Here is a 13,260-nt window from a genome sequence, read left to right on the forward strand (position 1 = left end):
GGGGAATAGTCACTCCCTTCCTGTAATGTCACGCTGTATATAGGCCTAAGTGTAACATATTGTCACCGTCTAGAATACATAGCTTAGCCGGGAACTGCCTGGAATGGGGAATAGTCACTCCCTTCCTGTAATGTCACGCTGTATATAGGCCTAAGTGTAACATATTGTCACCGTCTAGAATATGTAGCTTAGCCGGGAACTGCCTGGAATGGGGAATAGTCACTCCCTTCCTGTAATGTCATGCTGTATATAGGCCTAAGTGCAACATATTGTCACCGTCTAGAATACGTAGCTTAGCCGGGAACTGCCTGGAATGGGGAATAGTCACTCCCTTCCTGTAATGTCACGCTGTATATAGGCCTAAGTGTAACATATTGTCACCGTCTAGAATACGTAGCTTAGCCAGGAACTGCCTGGAATGGGGAATAGTCACTCCCTTCCTGTAATGTCACGCTGTATATAGGCCTAAGTGCAACATATTGTCACCGTCTAGAATACGTAGCTTAGCCAGGAACTGCCTGGAATGGGGAATAGTCACTCCCTTCCTGTAATGTCACGCTGTATATAGGCCTAAGTGTAACATATTGTCACCACCTAGAATACGTAGCTTAGCCGGGAACTGCCTGGAATGGGGAATAGTCACTCCCTTCCTGTAATGTCATGCTGTATATAGGCCTAAGTGTAACATATTGTCACCGTCTAGAATATGTAGCTTAGCCGGGAACTGCCTGGAATGGGGAATAGTCACTCCCTTCCTGTAATGTCATGCTGTATATAGGCCTAAGTGTAACATATTGTCACCGCCTAGAATACGTAGCTTAGCCGGGAACTGCCTGGAATGGGGAATAGTCACTCCCTTCCTGTAATGTCACGCTGTATATAGGCCTAAGTGTAACATATTGTCACCATCTAGAATACGTAGCTTAGCCGGGAACTGCCTGGAATGGGGAATAGTCACTCCCTTCCTGTAATGTCACGCTGTATATAGGCCTAAGTGTAACATATTGTCACCGCCTAGAATACGTAGCTTAGCCGGGAACTGACTGGAATGGGGAATAGTCACTCCCTTCCTGTAATGTCACGCTGTATATAGGCCTAAGTGTAACATATTGTCACCGCCTAGAATACGTAGCTTAGCTTGGAACTGCCTGGAATGGGGAATAGTCACTCCCTTCCTGTAATGTCATGCTGTATATAGGCCTAAGTGCAACATATTGTCACCGCCTAGAATACGTAGCTTAGCCGGGAACTGCCTGGAATGGGGAATAGTCACTCCCTTCCTGTAATGTCACGCTGTATATAGGCCTAAGTGTAACATATTGTCACCGTCTAGAATACGTAGCTTAGCCGGGAACTGCCTGGAATGGGGAATAGTCACTCCCTTCCTGTAATGTCACGCTGTATATAGGCCTAAGTGTAACATATTGTCACCGTCTAGAATACGTAGCTTAGCCGGGAACTGCCTAGAATGGGGAATAGTCACTCCCTTCCTGTAATGTCACGCTGTATATAGGCCTAAGTGCAACATATTGTCACCACCTAGAATACGTAGGGTAGCCAGGAACTGCCTGGAATGGGGAATAGTCACTCCCTTCCTGTAATGTCATGCTGTATATAGGCCTAAGTGTAACATATTGTCACCGCCTAGAATACGTAGCTTAGCCGGGAACTGCCTGGAATGGGGAATAGTCACTCCCTTCCTGTAATGTCACGCTGTATATAGGCCTAAGTGCAACATATTGTCACCATCTAGAATACGTAGCTTAGCCGGGAACTGCCTAGAATGGGGAATAGTCACTCCCTTCCTGTAATGTCGTGCTGTATATAGGCCTAAGTGCAACATATTGTCACCGTCTAGAATACGTAGCTTAGCCTGGAACTGCCTGGAATGGGGAATAGTCACTCCCTTCCTGTAATGTTACGCTGTATATAGGCCTAAGTGTAACATATTGTCACCGTCTAGAATACGTAGCTTAGCCGGGAACTGCCTGGAATGGGGAATAGTCACTCCCTTCCTGTAATGTCATGCTGTATATAGGCCTAAGTGCAACATATTGTCACAGCCTAGAATACGTAGCTTAGCCGGGAACTGCCTGGAATGGGGAATAGTCACTCCCTTCCTGTAATGTCACGCTGTATATAGGCCTAAGTGTAACATATTGTCACCGCCTAGAATACGTAGCTTAGCCGGGAACTGCCTGGAATGGGGAATAGTCACTCCCTTCCTGTAATGTCACGCTGTATATAGGCCTAAGTGTAACATATTGTCACCGCCTAGAATACGTAGCTTAGCCAGGAACTGCCTGGAATGGGGAATAGTCACTCCCTTCCTGTAATGTCATGCTGTATATAGGCCTAAGTGCAACATATTGTCACCACCTAGAATACGTAGCTTAGCCGGGAACTGCCTGGAATGGGGAATAGTCACTCCCTTCCTGTAATGTCATGCTGTATATAGGCCTAAGTGCAACATATTGTCACCGTCTAGAATATGTAGCTTAGCCAGGAGCTGCCTGGGATGGGGAATAGTCACTCCCTTCCTGTAATGTCACGCTGTATATAGGCCTAAGTGCAACATATTGTCACCATCTAGAATACGTAGCTTAGCCGGGAACTGCCTGGAATGGGGAATAGTCACTCCCTTCCTGTAATGTCATGCTGTATATAGGCCTAAGTGTAACATATTGTCACCATCTAAAATACGTAGCTTAGCCGGGAACTGCCTGGAATGGGGAATAGTCACTCCCTTCCTGTAATGTCACGCTGTATATAGGCCTAAGTGTAACATATTGTCACCGCCTAGAATACGTAGGGTAGCCGGGAACTGCCTGGAATGGGGAATAGTCACTCCCTTCCTGTAATGTCATGCTGTATATAGGCCTAAGTGTAACATATTGTCACCATCTAGAATACGTAGCTTAGCCGGGAACTGCCTGGAATGGGGAATAGTCACTCCCTTCCTGTAATGTCACGCTGTATATAGGCCTAAGTGTAACATATTGTCACCGCCTAGAATACGTAGGGTAGCCGGGAACTGCCTGGAATGGGGAATAGTCACTCCCTTCCTGTAATGTCATGCTGTATATAGGCCTAAGTGTAACATATTGTCACCATCTAGAATACGTAGCTTAGCCGGGAACTGCCTGGAATGGGGAATAGTCACTCCCTTCCTGTAATGTCACGCTGTATATAGGCCTAAGTGTAACATATTGTCACCGCCTAGAATACGTAGCTTAGCCGGGAACTGCCTGGAATGGGGAATAGTCACTCCCTTCCTGTAATGTCACGCTGTATATAGGCCTAAGTGTAACATATTGTCACCGCCTAGAATACGTAGCTTAGCTTGGAACTGCCTGGAATGGGGAATAGTCACTCCCTTCCTGTAATGTCATGCTGTATATAGGCCTAAGTGCAACATATTGTCACCGCCTAGAATACGTAGCTTAGCCGGGAACTGCCTAGAATGGGGAATAGTCACTCCCTTCCTGTAATGTCACGCTGTATATAGGCCTAAGTGTAACATATTGTCACCGTCTAGAATACGTAGCTTAGCCGGGAACTGCCTGGAATGGGGAATAGTCACTCCCTTCCTGTAATGTCACGCTGTATATAGGCCTAAGTGCAACATATTGTCACCGTCTAGAATATGTAGCTTAGCCAGGAACTGCCTGGAATGGGGAATAGTCACTCCCTTCCTGTAATGTCATGCTGTATATAGGCCTAAGTGTAACATATTGTCACCGCCTAGAATACGTAGCTTAGCCGGGAACTGCCTGGAATGGGGAATAGTCACTCCCTTCCTGTAATGTCACGCTGTATATAGGCCTAAGTGTAACATATTGTCACCGTCTAGAATACGTAGCTTAGCCGGGAACTGCCTGGAATGGGGAATAGTCACTCCCTTCCTGTAATGTCACGCTGTATATAGGCCTAAGTGCAACATATTGTCACCGTCTAGAATATGTAGCTTAGCCAGGAACTGCCTGGAATGGGGAATAGTCACTCCCTTCCTGTAATGTCATGCTGTATATAGGCCTAAGTGTAACATATTGTCACCGCCTAGAATACGTAGCTTAGCCGGGAACTGCCTGGAATGGGGAATAGTCACTCCCTTCCTGTAATGTCACGCTGTATATAGGCCTAAGTGCAACATATTGTCACCATCTAGAATACGTAGCTTAGCCGGGAACTGCCTAGAATGGGGAATAGTCACTCCCTTCCTGTAATGTCGTGCTGTATATAGGCCTAAGTGCAACATATTGTCACCGTCTAGAATACGTAGCTTAGCCTGGAACTGCCTGGAATGGGGAATAGTCACTCCCTTCCTGTAATGTCACGCTGTATATAGGCCTAAGTGTAACATATTGTCACCGTCTAGAATACGTAGCTTAGCCGGGAACTGCCTGGAATGGGGAATAGTCACTCCCTTCCTGTAATGTCATGCTGTATATAGGCCTAAGTGCAACATATTGTCACAGCCTAGAATACGTAGCTTAGCCGGGAACTGCCTGGAATGGGGAATAGTCACTCCCTTCCTGTAATGTCACGCTGTATATAGGCCTAAGTGTAACATATTGTCACCGCCTAGAATACGTAGCTTAGCTGGGAACTGCCTGGAATGGGGAATAGTCACTCCCTTCCTGTAATGTCATGCTGTATATAGGCCTAAGTGCAACATATTGTCACCGTCTAGAATACGTAGCTTAGCCGGGAACTGCCTGGAATGGGGAATAGTCACTCCCTTCCTGTAATGTCACGCTGTATATAGGCCTAAGTGTAACATATTGTCACCGCCTAGAATACGTAGCTTAGCTTGGAACTGCCTGGAATGGGGAATAGTCACTCCCTTCCTGTAATGTCACGCTGTATATAGGCCTAAGTGCAACATATTGTCACCGTCTAGAATATGTAGCTTAGCCAGGAGCTGCCTGGGATGGGGAATAGTCACTCCCTTCCTGTAATGTCACGCTGTATATAGGCCTAAGTGCAACATATTGTCACCATCTAGAATACGTAGCTTAGCCGGGAACTGCCTGGAATGGGGAATAGTCACTCCCTTCCTGTAATGTCACGCTGTATATAGGCCTAAGTGTAACATATTGTCACCGTCTAGAATATGTAGCTTAGCCGGGAACTGCCTGGAATGGGGAATAGTCACTCCCTTCCTGTAATGTCACGCTGTATATAGGCCTAAGTGTAACATATTGTCACCATCTAGAATACGTAGCTTAGCCGGGAACTGCCTGGAATGGGGAATAGTCACTCCCTTCCTGTAATGTCATGCTGTATATAGGCCTAAGTGTAACATATTGTCACCGCCTAGAATACGTAGCTTAGCCGGGAACTGCCTGGAATGGGGAATAGTCACTCCCTTCCTGTAATGTCACGCTGTATATAGGCCTAAGTGTAACATATTGTCACCGTCTAGAATACGTAGCTTAGCCAGGAACTGCCTGGAATGGGGAATAGTCACTCCCTTCCTGTAATGTCACGCTGTATATAGGCCTAAGTGCAACATATTGTCACCGCCTAGAATACGTAGCTTAGCCAGGAACTGCCTGGAATGGGGAATAGTCACTCCCTTCCTGTAATGTCACGCTGTATATAGGCCTAAGTGCAACATATGGTCACCATCTAGAATACGTAGCTTAGCCGGGAACTGCCTGAAATGGGTAATAGTCACTCCCTTCCTGTAATGTCATGCTGTATATAGGCCTAAGTGTAACATATTGTCACCGCCTAGAATACGTAGCTTAGCCGGGAACTGCCTGGAATGGGGAATAGTCACTCCCTTCCTGTAATGTCACGCTGTATATAGGCCTAAGTGCAACATATTGTCACCGCCTAGAATACATAACTTAGCCGGGAACTGCATGGAATGGGAAATAGTCACTCCCTTCCTGTAATGTCATGCTGTATATAGGCCTAAGTGTAACATATTGTCACCGTCTAGAATACGTAGCTTAGCCGGGAACTGCCTGGAATGGGGAATAGTCACTCCCTTCAAGCACCACGTAAAAGAGGCACTTTCTTATGCAATGCAATGGAGTAATCAGGAACCATAACTCTGGTATTGTCCACCTTTAGATCACCACTGACGCGCACCAGGAGCAGTATAGCATCTCCATCTCTACTGTTTACAATCGGAGCTAGAAATGCACGTGGCGGAGCACCAGGCTGTGGACGGCTGGGCAGCATCCTATGCGCTTGTTCAACTGCAAAGGTTTTGGCTAATACAACAGTTTAGGACTGATCGATTGTCCAAGTCTCAATAAACTCTTCAGGTTTAGTGCGCTCAGTGCCGTCCGGTAACCCAATGGATTGGCTCTGCGGCAAACGGTTGGTAACGCTGGTGGTGGTATGCCTGGAGCTCCTGCTGTGTGCGACCTACTCACCATCTGAGCTCCGCCCCCCTATTCCTTTTTAACAATACCAGTTGCCTGGCTATCCTGCTCATCCTCTACCGCTGATCATTCTTGCTGTAGACCCTCAACAAGCATTCAGATTAATTTTGGCTTATAAAACTATGAGAAGATTACGTGCATGCATGTTCCAGGAGGACGAGTCAAGAGACAGGGCTTTTTGCCACAGCGTGACGCGGTTATAGCAGTAATGCTGTAGTCCACACAAGGATAATTCAGGAATCCGCAATTGCCGGACCCCAAATCCTGTCTCCCTCTGAGCTGCTACGGCTTAGAGACAGAACTGTATTTATCACCCCCCAATTTGTGCAGCATGGTCAGCCGTCATTCTGCGCCTCCTGCATGACAATGACCGGGCAGACTGTACTGCAGCCAAAAAGATAATCAGGACTGGCAGCAGCTGAGCTTGTGTAAAATGTTATGCTGCCTCTTATCTCAGCGGCTGATCCTTGAATTCCCTATTCTCCATCATCACTTCTTTATAAATGATACTTGAGAAATTACTCTCATTTCACACAACAATCTTCACTCCTCTCAGCCTCCCATTCACTCCTCTTGCACAGCCGGCCACTGCCCTCCAGTGATGGGAACACAAAGCAAAGGGAATGTGATGGGAACAAACACTGTGGAAGTGTCCTGTGGTGTAAATGGAGTCATTACAAATATTAAGCTTGTAAAGAAACCAAAACTGACAGGAGAGGATCAGACAACACACGGCTCTGACACAGATGGGCAGCCTAATTGTTCAGTCAGGGAAGACAACGTATACTGTAATGTAGTACAAAAGACAACACCATTGTTTAGTGTTCAAAATGATTTACTAAGCCCACAAAATACAATAGTCTCTAATCCTCAAACACAGGCAACAAAAAGCCTATTTGAGACCTTAAGCTGAAAACAGGATAAATGCAGAAGTGATGTTAATCCATTCTTTGCCTTCAATGACACAACAAAACTCCCAAACCCAACAGGTTGCATTGAGGCTGTATACAGGCCTGACTAAGGCGGCCAATAACCGACCACCTCAGCCGATAGTCAGGCCTGTGTACAGCGGCTCCCGACCCCTAAGTCATGTGCCTGGCGGATCTACTCACCCCCGCGATGGCCGATCACATGGTCTGTGCCGCTCCCCTCAGTCAGATGTCCGCATAGCTACAGAATGTGATGTCATCTACACAGCTCACACGCATCTGTACTGGCAAGCTAGTGATGTAACCCCCGGGGATCCACCCCTGGCTCACACGCATCTGTACAGGCCAGCTAGTGATGTCACCCCCGGGGATCCGCCCCTGGCTCACACACATCTGTACAGGCCAGCTAGCAATGTCACCCCCGGGGATCCTCCCCTGGCTCACACACATCTGTACAGGCCAGCTAGTGATGTAACCCCCGGGGATCCACCCCTGGCTCACACGCATCTGTACAGGCCAGCTAGTGATGTCACCCCCGGGGATCCGCCCCTGGCTCACACACATCTGTACAGGCCAGCTAGTGATGTCACCCCCAGGGATCCGCCCCTGGCTCACACACATCTGTACAGGCCAGCTAGTGATGTCACCCCCAGGGATCCGCCCCTGGCTCACACACATCTGTACAGGCCAGCTAGTGATGTCACCCCCGGGGATCCGCCCCTGGCTCACACGCATCTGTACAGGCCAGCTAGTGATGTCACCCCCGGGGATCCGCCCCTGGCTCACACACATCTGTACAGGCCAGCTAGTGATGTCACCCCCGGGGATCCGCCCCTGGCTCACACACATCTGTACAGGCCGGCTAGTGATGTCACCCCCGGGGATCCACCCCTGGCTCACACGCATCTGTACAGGCCAGCTAGTGATGTCACCCCCGGGGATCCGCCCCTGGCTCACACACATCTGTACAGGCCAGTTAGTGATGTCACCCCCGGGGATCCGCCCCTGGCTCACACGCAGCTGTACAGGCCAGCTAGTGATGTCACCCCCAGGGATCCGCCCCTGGCTCACACACATCTGTACAGGCCAGCTAGTGATGTCACCCCCAGGGATCCGCCCCTGGCTCACACACATCTGTACAGGCCAGCTAGTGATGTCACCCCCAGGGAACCGCCCCTGGCTCACACGCATCTGTACAGGCCAGCTAGTGATGTCACCCCCGGGGATCCGCCCCTGGCTTACACGCATCTGTACAGGCCAGCTAGTGATGTCACCCCCGGGGATCCGCCCCTGGCTCACACACATCTGTACAGGGCAGCTAGTGATGTCACCCCCGGGGATCCGCCCCCGGCACAAACACATCTGCACAGGCCAGCTAGTGATGTCACCCCCGGGGAACCGTCCCTGGCTTACACGCATCTGTACAGGCCAGCTAGTGATGTCACCCCCGGGGATCCGCCCTGGCTCACACACATCTGTACAGGCCAGCTAGTGATGTCACCCCAGGGGATCCGCCCCCGGCTCACACACATCTGTACAGGCCAGCTAGTGATGTCACCCCCGGGGATCCGCCCCTGGCTCACACACATCTGTACAGGCCGGCTAGTGATGTCACCCCCGGGGATCCGCCCCTGGCTCACACACATCTGTACAGGCCAGTTAGTGATGTCACCCCCGGGGATCCGCCCCTGGCTCACACGCATCTGTAAAGGCCAGCTAGTGATGTCTCCCCCGGGGATCCGCCCCTGGCTCACACGCATCTGTACAGGCCAGCTAGTGATGTCACCCCCGGGGATCCGCCCCTGGCTCACACACATCTGTACAGGCCAGCTAGTGATGTCACCCCGGGGGATCCGCCCCTGGCTCACACACATCTGTACAGGCCAGCTAGTGATGTCACCCCCGGGGATCCGCCCCTGGCTCACACGCATCTGTACAGGCCAGCTAGTGATGTCACCCCCGGGGATCCGCCCCTGGCTCACACGCATCTGTACAGGCCAGCTAGTGATGTCTCCCCCAGGATCCGCCCCTGGCTCACACGCATCTGTACAGGCCAGCTAGTGATGTCACCCCCGGGGATCCGCCCCTGGCTCACACGCATCTGTACAGGCCAGCTAGTGATGTCACCCCCGGGGATTCGCCCCCTGGCTCACACGCATCTGTACAGGCCAGCTAGTGATGTCACCCCCGGGGATCCGCCCCCGGCTCACACACATCTGTACAGGCCAGCTAGTGATGTCACCCCCGGGATCAGCCCCTGGCTCACACACATCTGTACAGGCCAGCTAGTGATGTCACCCCCGGGGATCCGCCCCTGGCTCACACGCATCTGTACAGGCCAGCTAGTGATGTCACCCCCAGGGATCCGCCCCTGGCTCACACGCATCTGTACAGGCCAGCTAGCGATGTCACCCCCGGGGATCCGCCCCTGGCTCACACGCATCTGTACAGGCCAGCTAGCGATGTCACCCCCGGGGATCCGCCCCTGGCTCACACGCATCTGTACAGGCCAGCTAGCGATGTCACCCCCGGGGATCCGCCCCTGGCTCAAACGCATCTGTACAGGCCAGCTAGTGATGTCATGCCCGGGGATCCGCCCCCGCCTCACACACATCTGTACAGGCCAGCTAGTGATGTCACCCCCGGGGATCCGCCCCTAGCTCACACGCATCTGTACAGGCCAGCTAGTGATGTCACCCCCGGGGATCCGCCCCTGGCTCACACGCATCTGTACAGGGCAGCTAGCGATGTCACCCCCGGGGATCCGCCCCTGGCTCACACACATCTGTACAGGCCAGCTAGTGATGTCACCCCCGGGGATCCGCCCCCTGGCTCACACGCATCTGTACCGGCCAGCTAGTGATGTCACCACCGGGGATCCGCCCCTGGCTCACACACATCTGTACAGGCCAGCTAGTGATGTCACCCCCGGGGATCCTCCCCTGGCTCACACGCATCTGTACAGGCCAGCTAGTGATGTCACCCCCGGGGATCCGCCCCTGGCTCACACGCATCTGTACAGGCCAGCTAGTGATGTCACCCCCAGGGATCCGCCCCTGGCTCACACACATCTGTACAGGCCAGCTAGCGATGTCACCCCCGGGGATCCGCCCCCAGGTCTCACACACATCTGTACAGGCCAGCTAGTGATGTCACCCCCTGGGATCCGCCCCTGGCGTCCCACGCATCTGTACAGGCCAGCTAGTGATGTCACCCCCCGGGGATCCGCCCCTGGCTCACACACATCTGTACAGGCCAGCTAGCGATGTCACCCCCGGGGATCCGCCCCCAGGTCTCACACACATCTGTACAGGCCAGCTAGTGATGTCACCCCTGGGGATCCGCCCCTGGCTCACACACATCTGTACAGGCCAGCTAGTGATGTCACCCCCTGGGATCCGCCCCTGGCTCACACGCATCTGTACAGGCCAGCTAGTGATGTCACCACCCGGGGATCCGCCCCTGGCTCACACGCATCTGTACAGGCCAGCTAGTGATGTCACCCCCGGGGATCCGCTCCTGGCTCACACGCATCTGTACAGGCCAGCTAGTGATGTCACCCCCGGGGATCCGCCCCTGGCTCACACGCATCTGTACAGGCCAGCTAGTGATGTCACCCCCGGGGATCCGCCCCTGGCTCACACACATCTGTACAGGCCAGCTAGTGATGTCACCCCCGGGGATCCGCCCCTGGCTCACACGCATCTGTACAGGCCAGCTAGTGATGTCACCCCCGGGGATCCGCCCCCGGCTCACACACATCTGTACAGGCCAACTAGCGATGTCACCCCCGGGGATACGCATCTGTACAGGCCAGCTAGTGATGTCACCCCTGGGGATCCGCCCCTGGCTCACACGCATCTGTACAGGGCAGCTAGTGATGTCACCCCCGGGGATCCGCCCCTGGCTCACACACATCTGTACAGGCCAGCTAGTTATGTCACCCCCAGGGATCCGCCCCTGGCTCACACGCATCTGTACAGGCCAGCTAGCGATGTCACCCCCGGGGATCCGCCCCCTGGCTCACACACATCTGTACAGGCCAGCTAGTGATGTCACCCCCGGGGATCCGCCCCTGGCTCACACACATCTGTACAGGCCAGCTAGCGATGTCACCCCCGGGGATCCGCCCCCTGGCTCACACACATCTGTACAGGCCAGCTAGTGATGTCACCCCCGGGGATACGCATCTGTACAGGCCAGCTAGCGATGTCACCCCCGGGGATCCGCCCCCTGGCTCACACACATCTGTACAGGCCAGCTAGCGATGTCACCACCGGGGATCCGCCCCTGGCTCACACACATCTGTACAGGCCAGCTAGTGATGTCACCCCCGGGGATCCGCCCCTGGCTCACACGCATCTGTACAGGCCAGCTAGTGATGTCACCCCGGGGATCCGCCCCTGGCTCACACGCATCTGTACAGGCCAGCTAGTGATGTCACCCCCGGGGATCCGCCCCTGGCTCACACGCATCTGTACAGGCCAGCTAGTGATGTCACCCCCGGGGATCCGCCCCTGGCTCACACGCATCTGTACAGGCCAGCTAGTGATGTCACCCCCGGGGATCCGCCCCTGGCTCACACGCATCTGTACAGGCCAGCTAGTGATGTCACCCCCGGGGATCCGCCCCTGGCTCACACGCATCTGTACAGGCCAGCTAGTGATGTCACCCCGGGGATCCGCCCCTGGCTCACACACATCTGTACAGGCCAGCTAGTGATGTCACCCCCGGGGATCCGCCCCTGGCTCACACGCATCTGTACAGGCCAGCTAGTGATGTCACCCCCGGGGATCCGCCCCTGGCTCACACACATCTGTACAGGCCAGCTAGTGATGTCACCCCCGGGGATCCGCCCCTGGCTCACACGCATCTGTACAGGCCAGCTAGTGATGTCACCCCTGGGGATCCGCCCCTGGCTCACACGCATCTGTACAGGCCAGCTAGTGATGTCACCCCCGGGGATCTGCCCCTGGCTCGCACGCATCTGTACAGGCCAGCTAGTGATGTCACCCCCGGGGATCCGCCCCTGGCTCACACACATCTGTACAGGCCAGCTAGTGATGTCACCCCTGGGGATCCGCCCCTGGCTCACACGCATCTGTACAGGCCAGCTAGTGATGTCACCCCCGGGGATCTGCCCCTGGCTCGCACGCATCTGTACAGGCCAGCTAGTGATGTCACCCCCGGGGATCCGCCCCTGGCTCACACACATCTGTACAGGCCAGCTAGTGATGTCACCCCCGGGATCTGTATTATATGCAGGATTCCCAGGTTCTTTTGGCTTTCTGTCAAAATGTCTATTAAACGCTAAGTAACATCTCAACAAACGCACAATATATGGTAGCAGAGCGTTTAACCAGCCAATGCCCCAACCTGGAAAATGCCTGATGTACGCTAATGACCAACGCCTACAAACGCATGCAACTGCTGGAGGAACTGGAGGAGTCTGATATAGACAAAGAGCAGCAATAATGCACTGAGCAGCATGAAAGCATCCTGAGGATTCAGTGTAACAATGCTGCCATGTGCGCTGTGCAAGAGATAAAAGAAACATTGGAAAAGAACACTAATGGCCAAACCATTTCCCACACTCAACACAAATGTCTCACAAGCAGCAATTTATGCTCAAACCATTTCCCACACTCAACACATATGTCTCACAAGCTGTGATTTATGCTCAAACCATTTCCCACCCTCAGCTCATTAAAATGGCTTCTCTCCAGTGTGAGATCTCTCATGTATGACAAGGCGTGATTTCCGTCCAAAACATTTCCCACACTCAGCACATGAATAGGGCTTCTCACCAGTGTGAGATCTCTCATGTCTGACAAGGTCTGTTTTCTGCACAAAACATTTCCCACACTCAGCACATGAATAGGGCTTCTCTCCAGTGTGAGATCTCTCATGTATGACAAGATGTGATT

General features: G+C 52.8%; 1 protein-coding gene across 1 annotated transcript in view; it reads right to left on the reverse strand.

Annotated features, from left to right (window-relative positions):
* The window catches only part of LOC137537301 (zinc finger protein 585A-like), a 116,890-nt gene that overhangs the window by 53,763 nt on the left and 49,867 nt on the right, over nt 1-13,260 (reverse strand). The gene's annotated exons all lie outside the window — the stretch shown is intronic.

This window comes from Hyperolius riggenbachi, chromosome 10 (assembly GCF_040937935.1).
Source record: "Hyperolius riggenbachi isolate aHypRig1 chromosome 10, aHypRig1.pri, whole genome shotgun sequence".
In the NCBI taxonomy this organism is placed as follows: domain Eukaryota; kingdom Metazoa; phylum Chordata; class Amphibia; order Anura; family Hyperoliidae; genus Hyperolius; species Hyperolius riggenbachi.